The sequence below is a fragment of the Geotrypetes seraphini genome, chromosome 6 (assembly GCF_902459505.1).
Source record: "Geotrypetes seraphini chromosome 6, aGeoSer1.1, whole genome shotgun sequence".
NCBI classification, from domain to species: domain Eukaryota; kingdom Metazoa; phylum Chordata; class Amphibia; order Gymnophiona; family Dermophiidae; genus Geotrypetes; species Geotrypetes seraphini.
This window is the reverse complement of record NC_047089.1, coordinates 186,844,775-186,858,128: the sequence shown is the minus strand read 5'-3', so window position 1 is coordinate 186,858,128 and position 13,354 is coordinate 186,844,775. Positions and strand designations below refer to the sequence as shown.

General features: G+C 43.0%; 1 protein-coding gene across 1 annotated transcript in view; it reads right to left on the bottom strand.

Moving 5' to 3' along the window:
* LOC117362350 (poly(ADP-ribose) glycohydrolase-like) overlaps window positions 1-9,099 on the bottom strand; it is a 96,254-nt gene extending 87,155 nt beyond the window's left edge. Inside the window, exon 1 of the mRNA XM_033948589.1 lies at window positions 9,080-9,099. The gene's annotated coding sequence lies outside the window, so the exon portion shown is untranslated. The remainder of the gene's footprint in view (window positions 1-9,079) is intronic.
* Between the last annotated feature and the right edge of the window lie 4,255 nt (window positions 9,100-13,354).

Below are 13,354 nucleotides of genomic sequence, written 5' to 3'. Positions count from 1 at the left end.
TGGCAAGTAGTTAATTCTATTTATTGGTGGTATCAGTTCAGAGGAGAATTTCAAAATTTCCATTAGATAGCTTTTAAATGCATCAATAGGTGTAGTCAGAGCTAATTTAGGAAAATTTAATACTCTGCTAACTCTCACACAATCAGATTCACTACTTTTGCTTATGCAGACGATATTCATCTGCTGCACCCTCTGAACCTAGACAATCCAGAAAAGATCAAAAATTTTAATAGTAAATTTGACCAAATCAATCAATAGCTAAGTCAAAATATGGTCACCCTAAATATCGAAAAAATGAAAAGTGTTCTGTTCCCTTGTACTGACAAGAAAGATCTTACCTCTCCAATCTGCTTTGAAAATAAACCTATCCAAAAGAATTATACGATAAAATTACTTGGAGTCATCCTCGACAATAAACTTTCATGAACATATTAGTTCTGTTGTCAAGAAATCATTCTATAAACTAAAAAATGATCCGTTCTATATCTATGCTTCTAGGTGCTCCTTCTCTAAACATTCTTATTCATTCCCTTGTAATTTCGCAGATCGACTACTGCAACTTCCTATATCAAGGATCGACACAAAAAGAAATACGCAGATTTCAAATTCTCCAAAACACGGTCATTAAGCATATCCATAAAGCTAAAAAATATGACCACGTGACCCCCCCCCTCCACCCACACACACTCCAAAAAACACACTGGCTACCCATCTCTCATAGGATCACTTACAAACTGCTTTTACTCACCTGCAAAACTAAACTCACAAATTATCCAGCCTTCATCGACATACTAATAATCCCTTACTCCTCTTCTTGAAATTTACGATCCAGTTCTTAAAATCTTCTTACAATCCCCTCCATCCATCAAATCTTTTACGATACTACTTGTAAATCAATATTCTCTGTCATGAGTCCAACAGAGATATCTACCAGTGCCCACTGTCAAAGTGAGTGTAGCTTGGGCCTGAAGTAATTGTAGGCACTGGTAGGAGCCCCTGTGGGCACAATTGCCATGTAAAGTAGGCCAGTAAAACCCAGGCCTAGATTTTAGGCATCTACTTTACACATGTCCACGATTCTGCAACCAGTGCCAGTACATGACTGAAATGCGCCTGGTGTTGGCTTTGAGATGCCAGCTGATATCTGCCCCAGTTGCCGAAACCGGCTCTTTATGTCATCAGCAAATTTAATTACTTCACTAGTTAATAACATCGCTAGATCAGTAAGATGCAAAGGAAAACAAATGGCATCACACGAAATATAAACTACATGAAGAACAGCAAAGTCCTGACAAGCTGTGCTGCTATACAACATCATGAAAAGTAACACCCCCTTCCCACCCTCAAAACATAGATATTCAAAATGATGAAATGGCACATATTCAAGAGTCTGCTTCTTACCTTAGCAAGAAATGAATTCCAAAAAAACACAAGTCCGAGTAAAACCCTTTCCTAGATCATTTATAAATATGTTAAAAAGCAGCAGTCCCAACACAAACTGCTGGGGAACCTCACTATCTACTGCCTATTATTTAAATCCATAAATGGTGACAGCCCAGCCTACTTGAACAACCGCCTAATCCAAACTACCACAACCAGACACAGGAGAACCCAGACACCACTCACATACCCTCCAATCAGAGTAGTAAAGTACCACAAATTATGGCTTCATAAGTTAAGGGAATAGATGACTCAAGAATAAGATTTATTTGTCCCCAAATTGACCTCAGAAATTAAGAATCAATGGACAAAAATATAATAAGTGATCCAGAGTCCCTATATTAATATGACAATGCCAGCATCTATTAGACTTAGAACTATCTAATTTGTAAACGAACTGGGGTCCAAAAAGTCCTATGTAATAAAAATAACCATGTCTGTCTCATAGATGCTGACGCTGTATATTTCAACCTCCAAGTCCAAATTCGTGGCCAACGAGGTACTGTTTTATCTCGATGCTCCAAACGTCTCTAAAACTATAATAAAGAAAGCCAGTAAAAATGTTGTGCAAGCAGTTGCTAGGCATGTGCACATGCACGCAGCTTGGAGGGAACACTGGCCTGGACATGCCACTTAAGTAGTGCACTTGTGACTGAGCAGGGAGTTATATAGTTACATCATTTACAAAGGGGTGCTGAAAAGTTCTCAGCCCAAATGACGTAGAGCCATGAAACTTACAAGTTATTCCACATATTCACCCCGAAATTCAACATACTTGGCACATCATGTCTGAAGTTTCTGTAACCCTTCCCAAAAATATTCTGATATCTGGTCACTGAAGTACTGCTCCTCTGCTGCAATCACCTCCGAAACACTCGAAAATTGCCACCCTTTCAAAATCTTTGGAAGGCTTAGAAACAGAAAATAGTCAGAGCAAGATCTGGTGAGTATGGTAGAGGGTCTATGCACTGAAACCCCAACTGCGTCAAAACATCTATCGTTTTGCCAGCCTTGTTGTTCCAAAAGGTTGGCACCAGCTCATTGAGAAGGCTGCAAAATCAACTAGGAAGTGTCCACTCAATGTTGGTTTTCATCAACATTCAAACATTTGGACACACACTTAGCTGACAGCTTCTGCATACCCAGCTGCTCGTGGATTATACACCCAACACACTCCCTGGATATCTGTAGTGTCTCAACAATTGTTTAGCTGATATTTGAGTCACCAATTTGGTCCACAGGAAAAAGGGAAAGCAAGAACAAAAGAAACTGTGGAGATGATGATCTTGAAGCAAACATTTTAATACAAGTGTTTACAAATAAAGGTGATGCAGAGCAGACAACTCTTTACTGTGTATTACACAGATTTACCAATTTGTCTGCATCGCCTTTATTAAAATGTTTACATCAAGACCATTGTCTCCCCAGTTTCCTATGTTCTTAGCTGATATTTGCCAAGTCTTCCAAAATCAGGTCATGACATGGTCAACAATTTCAGGAGCTCACACCATTTGAGGCCTCCCAGACCTTGATGCATCTTCAGTCTCAAAATCTCCATGCTGAAAGTTTGCATAACACTTTGTAGCATGAAATGGTTTTATAATTCTGCTTAGAGTTCAAATATGTAGCATGATACAGTTAATGTTAGTGAAGTTATGAATTCTGAATTTGAATTATTGCCTGAACCAATAGATCATTTATTCTGAGGGACTTAAAGTAAAAATGATATGGTTTTATAATTCTGCTTGGAGTTAAAGTATATTAATTTGATGGATTTAAAAGTGAATTTCTGATGTGGTCTTTAAGCCAGCACAGCCATCTGTGTTAAATGCCTCATTCGACAGAGTACAAAAGAAAGGACTGAGCCATCTGCCTTCAGAAAGTGTTTAGCTCTGGTATCCACCCTGGCCAGGTACTTAGAACTTTGGACTAGATTCACTAAGCCCACCCATCAAGTCCCGACCACTTAGTGACCCCTTTGCGACCTGATTTTCCTCTGACCCGATTCACTAATCGCTGTCCCGATCATCCTCTGATCTGATCTGCGCAGGCAGCGATTCACTAAACAAATCTGGAACACCGACCGGGCTGGCCGATCAACAAAAGAAGCGACTGCTGGGGACCAATCCCTGGCTGCTTTCCGACTGCATCTCCTGCTCTCTGCCTGGATTCTCCTGCTTTCCTGCCCCGACTCTCCTCTCACCACCCTGCTCTCTGCCCCAACTCGCCGCCCTGCTCTTGCCCTGAATCTCCTCCTCTTGCCGCCCCGACTCACTACGCTGCTCTTGCCCCGAATCTATCCTGCTACCCCGACTCACCACCCTGCTCTCACCCTGAATCTCTCCTGCCGCCCCGACTCTCCTGCGGGCTCACAAAGAAAAAGAAAAAAAAAAAAAAAGAGAGAAAAAGGTCGGTGCTCTGTAAGCATGCGCAAACCATCTATTTATTTATTAAAAAATTTATATACCGCATACAACTATGCGGTTTCCATATGACATACATAGAATCTTGTTTCCCTCCGATTATCAATTATAACATGGACATATTGAGACAACATTGTTAATCATCCCTGTTACAATAGAGATAGTGCACAAATTCGATCAGTTCAGAAATACAAACAAGCTTTAAATCATAGCTCGATGTCAGAAAACTTTGAGAAGGCGATTATCAACTGAAATACATCTTAGCATAAGAAGGCGTTAGCAAACAACTGAGTTTTCAGCATTTTCTTAAAATTCATCCTCCCCATACAAAACTGCAGGATACCAGGCATTCCATAGTTGTACGCCAGCCACAGATATCATTGATGCTCCGATCCTAGCATGCATAGTCGACATTCTACCCTCCAAACTTAATTTCATCCCATTTACATCTCTAAGCTCTCTTCTTGGTTTATAGATCTGAAAAAAATTATTGTTAGATCTTTGGGGAAGCATGATACAATGTCTGATGTATAATGATGTTTAATCGTGACAATTTTAAACTGCACTTTTTGTTGTATAGGTAACCAGTGTAGTTTCTTCAACACAGGAGTTATATGGGTTCTTCTAGGAACCCCTGTGATTAATCTTGCAGCGATCGCATCAGAGGGAATGTGCTACCGAGGTGGAGAGCGGCCTGTGAAGTTCGCTACAGCCAGCCGGCGAACCTCAACAGGCTGCTTTGAAGAGGAGCAGCGGCGGCAACAGTGGTTGGTGAGTGAGGTGGGAGAGGGGAGTCGCCGGCGTGTTCCCTGCCTCCGCGCTCCAAAATGGAATTCGGCAAGGAGGGACATAGCGATCACAAAACCCTATGTGCACATGCGCACTTAGGGTTTTATTATAGAGGATAGGTTTGCACCAAAATTATCATAAATGCTAAGTGATGCTCTGCAGACAACAAACTGATTTATTGTTTTCCACACAAAGATCAAAATATTTCTATGCTTAAAGTCACATTCTAGCCTTTTACCACTAGATGGCAGAAGATCACTGGAAAGAGAGTTAGAAAATGGCTTCCACATCAAGGCTGAAATTGAGGCCTAAAAGAAATAAGACAGCAACAATGTAATAGTAATTTCTGAACATAGGGAGAAAGAATCAGATATAAGACATTATCCCCCCTCTTTTACAAAGCTGCGCTAGCGTTTATAGCGCCGGCCGCGGCGGTAAGAACTCTGACACTCATAGAATTCCCATGAGCGTTGGAGATCTTACCACTACATCCGGCGTTTAAAATGCCCACGTACACTTGTTATTAAAAATGAATTTCTCAGTACTATAGGAAGTGCATTTGTGTTCAGGGACTTGTACATAAAGAGTGTAGGAAGAGTGCTCTTACATTTTGTGAAAGAAAATAATAGCTACTCTTTTTCTTGTAACATAATTCACTTACCCCCTTCTTTTACAAAGCCGCGTGGCAACAGCCCCGAAGCCCTTTAAATCTCTATGGGCTTTGGGGCCATTACCGCAGCGGCCCGCACTAAACTGTTTTGTAAAAGAGGCCCTTAGTCTACTACAGTGGTCTCAAACTCAAACCCTTTGCAGGGCCACATTTTGGATTTGTAGGTACTTGGAGGGCCTCAGAAAAAATAGTTAATGTCTTATTAAAGAAATGACAATTTTGCATGAGGTAAAACTCTTTATAGTATATAAATCTTTCCTTTTGGCTAAGTCTTAATAATAATATTGTAATATATAGCTAAAGAGACATATGATCATGAAACTGTTTTATTTTACTTTTTTGATTATGATAAACATACCGAGGGCCTCAAAATAATACCTGGAGGGCCGCAGGTGGCCCCTGGGCCGCGAGTTTGAGACCAATGGTCTACTATATTTTAACATGACTTTAAAACGTGTCCTTCACATTCAGCCTTGAGTTCCAATATATCCCTTAAAATGGCTTCTAAGTATTGGCTATTGAATTCTCCTCACAAAAGAGGATTCAGAGAAAGTAAGGTAGGTGAAGGCTGGGATAGTAATTGATGTGTGTATGGGAGGGAGGGTTTATTTGTCCCTTTCTGGCATCATCCATCTGTAGGTGTATAAGGTGGCCGCTGAAAAGTTCTCAGCCCAACCAAGTTGGGGCAACCTCCATCGAGGGCTATACACTTAATCCAGTGATTTTTCTCTTTTATTCATTCCATCGGAAAAATATGTAATGAAAAAAGTGGAAAATCACTGGACTATGTGAATAGCCCTCGATGGAGACTGTCCTAACTTTGTTGATTGGGCTGAGAACCTTTCAGCGGCCCCTCATATACCACAGATTTTTTAATATATGGTTTGTTGATTTTAAGTCAAATCTAAGTATTTAAATTACATATAAAACCTGGCATAATATCATAAAATATTCACAGCTAAATTAGCATTCAAGTCTACAGTGATAGATAACATATGACACCTTTTGAGATGATTCCATCTAGTCACACTCCTCTGGCTTTATCCTTCAATTCATTGGAAAGAAATGATTACATTCTAGTTCTCTGCTTTTTGCCTGAATCAAAACGTTCCCTGTTCACAATGCAGACCTTTGGAGGTGAATGCCCATTTATTGGCAAGACAATTTTTTAATATATGTTACCAAAATACTACATTTTATTGAAAGACGGGAAAAAAGGACAGATAATTTACAAAGTAACAGAAACAACAGCAGAATTAATTCAAAAATGCCAGCACCCGTCTTCCTCTCCACCCCCGCTCCTTCCTGACTCTCCCTGCCGCGCACATGCCCCCCTTCCCTTCCCTCTTTAATTTTCCCAGTGCGAGCAGCATCATGAACTTGCTGCCCATCTCAATCTCGGATCTCTCCGGCATCGCTTCTGAGTCCCGCACCTAGGAAATGATGTCAGAGGACGAGCAGACATGACGAAGGCAACACGTTCGTGATACTGCTCGTGTCAGGAACATTAAAGAGGTACGGGGGATACAGGGGAAGGGAAGGGGGCGCACGTGCAGCAAGGGGGTTGGGAAGGAGCAGAGAAGAGGGCGGGATTGGGGTGCCATTCACCCTCGCTGTGCCACTGCGGCTGCTGCCTTGATCTTGTCCTCTCCTCTAACTGCTCTTACACAAATTTTTGTAGCACAGTTCTTCCACTCTCTAACCCACCACCTCCCCTCCCCCCCCCCCGACCAGCTGATCTTCACCAATACGTTTAGGAATCTTCAGGCTTCAGTCTGAGCTCGCTAGTCTGACATTGCTACCTGGATGTCCTGCCGTTACTTCAAACTAAACATGGCCATGAATGAACTACTTATCCTTCCGCCCAAACCTATATCTCTTCTCCCCCCCACTCACTATCTCAGTGAATAACACTCTCATCATCCCTGTCTCGTTAGCTTGAAACCTTAGTGTCATCTTTGACTCTTCTCTCTCCTGCTCTGCACAAATCCAACAGACCGCCAAAGCCTGCCACTTCTTTCTCTATAACATCATCAAAATTTGACTTTTTTTCTCTGAGCACACTACCAAAACCCTGATCCACTCCCCCATCACCTCTTGCAACCTGCTTCTCACTGGCCTCTCGTGTAACCATTTCTCTCCCCTTCAACCTGTTCAGAATGCTGCTGCACAACTTATGACCATCAGTGTCACTATGCTCACATCTCCTCTCTCCTCACTTCACTGGCTCCCCATCCACTTCCGCATACAGTTCAAAATCCTCTTATTGACTTACAAGTGTATTCACTATAGCTTTTCAATATCTCTCCTCTCTTGTCTTTCCCTACACTCCTTCCTGGAAACTCCATTCATCAGGCAAATTTATCTGCACCCATCTCGTCTACTGCCAACTTCAGACTGCATATTTTCTCTCTTGCCGCACCTTACACCTGGAACAAACTGCCTGAGGGAACAAACTGCCCGAGTCAGTACGTCAAGCTCCATCCCTGGAACTATTCAGATCCAGAATAAAAGGCCACTTCTTCGAGAATAAATTTAATTCACAACCCCGTCACCCTAAGCACCCTGAGAAACTCCCTAAGCCCCTACCTGTCCTGTTGTCTGTTAATTTAGATTGTAAGCTCTACAGAGCAGGGACCATCTCTTAAATATGTTGTTGCACAGCGCTGTATATGCCTATCACTGCTATAGATATGTTAAATAGTTAAATAGTTAGAGTCTATTTGTGTTTTATAGGTATGATTAAGGTGAGGTATATTGCTAGCTAAAGCTTCTTTGCAGGAGTCTGTAGTAATTTATCTTGTTCTGTTTTTTGGATCCGTGCTTCCCAATAGGAGGTGTAGTGGTGATTTAGGGAATGTTGCAGTGTTTGGACTGCCTGTTTTTCACAGGCAGGGTTGTCATAGTTTGGGTTCTCAGTGTTAATGTTGGTTTGATAGAGCAGATTTGTTATAAATCGTTTAAATGTATTTTTCCAGAGTTTTGTGTTATTTCACAGTATGGCAGTGGAGGGAGTTTTGTCACTATTTTTGAGATGATGCCAAAATTTGTATAGAAGTGCCTGTTCTTGCATTTTGAATTCTCCTGCAATGCTGGCAGAATCAGACAAAGACAAGGACAGCAGCAGAAACAAAGGTTTTATAAAAGTTCCCGCTTTGTAGACTGCAGCTAGCATAGGCTTTCAGTATCATTAATCTTGGGTAACCTGAGACAATGTGTCAATGGCTTGCCCCTTAAGTCAGCTCGGGGCCTGGGATTTCTGAACTCCTGGTAGGGATGCAGAACTGATTTCAATCAGGAACTACAATTACCATATTGCTTTTGAATAAAGTTAATAAATGGAGCGGGTCAAAATTTGGAACTAGGCAAGGTGGCTGTTTTGAGAGAATTTATCCTAGAAGACGTGGATTTACTAGGGCTGATGGCATTTAGCTATTTTTATGTATTCCTGCATTTTCAGCACAATCAGAAGAGCCAAAATGAACGGTTAGAAAATATCTGATAAACAAGAAAAGGGACTGGGACTTGTATACCGCCTTTTTGTAGCTTTACAACTGCACTCATAGCAGTTTACATACAGGTACTTCAAGCACTTTCCCATAACTGTCCTGGTAGGCTCACAATCTATCTAATGTACCCTGGGGCAGTGGAGGATTAAGTGATTTGCCCAGGGTCACAAGGAGCAGCACAGGGTTTGAACCCACAACCTCAGGGTGCTGAGGCTGTAGTTCTAACCACTACTGGTTTCAATGATTACCTTTCCCTCTTGGTTTAAGATTTGCTATATCGCATCATCTGACGTCTGTCTGCTGTTTGGCACCAATTTATCTTCTCTCATGATGCAGCCCAATTTGTCGTCTCCATGGTGACTGGCATGCTTCCAGGTGGCATTCCAGGTGAAGGAGGGAATAGACAAGGAGGAGCAGCAGCGAGCACCCTTGCTACCACAATCGGTGAGAGGGGCGTGAAGAAATGCTATGACCTTTTCTGGTGACTCAGCATTTCCTCGTAGGAGACGAATGCAACAGCTCATCGTGACCTTTGCAGCATCCCATGTGGGTAGTCAAGTGACGGTATCTGTGTACTGTATTGTGGAGTTAAGAGCCAGCTAGAGATAAGGAGAAGGCCAGGAGATGGAGCACAGTAAAGATACTGGATTTAGCTTAAGCCTTTTTTTTCAGTTGTAGCTCAAGGAGAGTTATATTCAGAAGAAGCAGAGCAAAGAACCTGCAGTCGGTTACGTGTCATTAGTTCAAAGAATATATAATGTTGCCTCACATTCTCACTTTATACTGCAGCTGAAATTGGGTAGAGGGAGTGGTGGGTAAGACCTCCCACCCACCACCCTCTTACGCCCTAGTGAATAGATTAGGCTAAATTCACCAAAGTAGTGCGCTTTTTTGTTGAGGGGGGATGGCATTTTCACATTCAGATCGACTGCATTGAAAACAACAAATTTAGAAAGTGACCAATGCTGCTTATGGTCATAAAGTGCTTGTCCCCCCTAAAACCTTAAAACTAATAATCTTTTATCAATAATAAAAATAATTTTTTAAATTTTACTTTTTTCTTTGGTAAATCATAAATTAAGGGCGAATACAAATGAATATAAGCATGCAAGTATGTTTCTTAGAACATAGGAAAATGTGGGAGGGAGGTTCTAGAAGCCAAATTTTGGCTCTTAGGTAGAAAGCTGAAATCCAGAACTTCCAGGGTAGCATTTTTCAGAAATGCTCCCAGTTCAACACGTAGGGCCCAGGCTGAGCTCCCAGTTCAACACAAAGGACCCAAGCTGAGCTCCCAGTTCAACACGTAGGGCCCAGGCTGAGCTGCCAGTTCAACATGTAGGACCCAAGCTGAGCTCCCAGTTCAACATGTAGGACCCAAGCTGAGCTCCCAGTTCAACACGTAAGGCCCTGGCTGAGCTGCCAGTTCAACATGTAGGACTCAAGCTGAGCTCCCAGTTCAACACGTAGGGCCCAGGCTGAGCTGCCAGTTCAACATGTAGGACCCAAGCTGAGCTCCCAGTTCAACACGTAGGGCCCAGGCTGAGCTGCCAGTTCAACACGTAGGACCCAAGCTGAGCTCCCAGTTCAACACGTAGGGCCCAGGCTGAGCTGCCAGTTCAACATGTAGGACCCAAGCTGAGCTCCCAGTTCAACACGTAGGGCCCAGGCTGAGCTGCCAGTTCAACATGTAGGACCCAAGCTGAGCTCCCAGTTCAACACGTAGGGCCCAGGCTGAGCTGCCAGTTCAATATGTAGGACCCAGGCTGTGTCAGGTGTATCTCCTCATCACTGCAATCTGCAGCTGCTTAAACCAGTGTCTCAAACGTTTTTACCTCTGGCGAACTAAATGGAGCAAATATTTTTCACAGCACAGTTACTGGGTCTTGTGGCATTGCAGCTAATTTGATTTCAGGCTTTATCTTGTTTTCTCTTCCTTCTCTTTGTCCTTGTAGAACTGGGGGTTACCTGTTTGAATTTCTCCTTCAAGAAGTGCAGCAGCTTTGCAGGCTCAGGTGTTTGATTTTTCCCTTTTCCCCCTTCTTCAGATATTCTGGCCTGAGTGGTCAGGGACCCTCTCTGTTTTAAATAGATGGACCTTGGGGCTCCTTTTACTAAGCTGCGTTAGGACTTTAACGCGCGGAATAGCGCACGCTACAATGCCGTGCGCCAGAATTGAGCTGGCGTTAGTTCTAGCCATGTAGCGTGGGGTTAGTGTGCACTAATCTGCTGGCAGGCGCTAAAAACGCTAGCGCACCTTAGTAAAAGGAGCCCTAAGGGTTTACTGGTTACAATTTGCTTTAGTTATCCTTACAGTTTTCAGTAGAAGTTTATCCTAATTTGACACACAGACAGTTTACATGTTAGATTTGCCGTAGTTACAGTGTAAGATTTTACAATACAAGTTTTCTGTACGTAACACATACTGATTCTGATACCAATATACATTTCTTTGTAATCCACTGGTCAAGGGCTGGGGGTTAGGTGAAGAGGTATGTGTTTATTGATTTTCTAAAGTTGAGGAGTCCTTCATGGGATCTAATCTGCAGGAGCAGTCGATTTTCAGTGGCTCGGTATGAACTGGGAGTAGGAACGTCGTTTGACAGTTTGCAGTTGAAGGGCATGACCAGGGGATGTTTTGAGGCACATTTCATCCTGGGAGCGGCGAAACCGGTTTGGCACATAAGGAGGAAGTTATATTTATTATTGAGTGTTAATATTTTGATGTTACAGCTATCAATTTTCATCCTCTATAATAAAACCCTAGGCGCGCATGCGCACTTAGGATTTTGTGATCCCTGCCACCGTGCTGTGTCCCTCCGTGCCAAATTCCAATTCCGGCGTGTGGGGCGGCTTGCGATGCCGGTTTCAGCAGCGGTTTGACTCCTGTGCTGCCGGGACACCTCTTCTCATCCACGACTAGCAAACGCAGCAGCCACGGGGCATTTGCTAGGCCGGCCCACTTTGATAATGTGAGGTGGGCCGGCTTAGCAAAAGCCCCGAGGCTGCCTGGGCTAACGGATGCTGGACAGGGGGAGCAGGGAAAGGAGATGGCCTACTGCTGGACAGGGGGATCAGGTAAGAGGTCCTGCTGGACAGGGAGGGAGTAAAAGGAAGGGAGAAGGCCTACTGCTGGACAGGGGAAGCAGGGAAACGAGAAGGCCTACTGCTGGACAGGGGGATCATGTAAGAGGTGCTGCTGGACAGGGGGAGGGGGTAAAGGAAGGGAGAAGGCCTACTGCTGGACAGGGGGAGCAGGCAAGGGGTGGTGGTGGACAGCCGAGGAAAGAGAGAGAAAGAAAGAAAAAAAGACAAAAAGCAGCCAAGGAGAGAGAGAGAGAGAGAAAGAAAGAAAGAAAGAAAAACAGACACACACATCTATTCTAGCACCTGTTAATGTAACGAGCTTAAAGACTAGTGAAAAATAAACAGATATTAATAACATGCAGTGGCGTACCTAGGGTATGTGGCACCCGGGGCCCATCATTTTTTGACACCCCCCCCCCCCCTCATGTAAAATTTTTTTTTTTTTTTTTTGCAATAACCATGAAATGGAATAAATGGTCAGAATAGAAACAGGCAGTGAAAATTTTCTTTTTTTTTTTTCAAAGTATTTTTATTGAGAATGGCAAAAGGTCCAGACAAGCAACCATGGTCTGTACAGAAACTTATACATTATCAAAAAGAACACAGAATGAGAGTAACAGCAACAACAAGCATGAACAAGCCTCTCCCAAGAGAAAATTGCCAATGAGAGGCATAGCAATACACAACAAAAGGCCAAAACTTGGGGCAAGCAAACAAATCCCACCCCAGAACCCACAAGAATAATAAGCCGGACTAGACCCTCAGCCATATTTTATAATGAAAAAAACCCCCACAAGCAACAACACCCAGACCGCTCACCAGACACACCAATCCGCACAACAAGCACCCAAGAAACACCCAGCCACCACCCAGACAAAACTACCAGACACACCTACCCCACCAAGCCCAGACCCAACCCCCCCTCCCCAGAGAGTGCAAGCGCAAAGTGGACCGTGAAAAGGGCAGCTGCAGAAGTGGAAAGCCCCAGATAAGTAGGTTAGCTAAAGAAAGCCCACAGATAGAAGAAATCAGGATAACAGAAGTTCCAACAAATGCTCCCACAGAAAATTTTCTTTTATTGAACCTCATTTATGTAACCATTATTCCAAACATAACATAACATAAATTATGTCTGAATTGTCATGACATCAGAAGTACATATGGAGTAGTTGCAGGTGATGCTTGGGACAGTTCTGATTATGTTAGTTTGGTTTTATGTGTTTTTTTAATAGAAGGGTTTTTATTTCTTTTTTTAAGGTTTTGTAGTTTGTGGTCGAGGTCAATAGGTTGTAGAGTTGGGGGTCAAGTGTTGCAGCTCGAATGGCTAGGAGGTTGTCGAACAGTTTTTTTCTTTTGACGTTTTTGGTTGGAGGGTGTGTGAATGGTGCGTGAGTTCTCCTATGTCTGTTTGAAGTGGATTGAATTATTTAGCTGAAGAA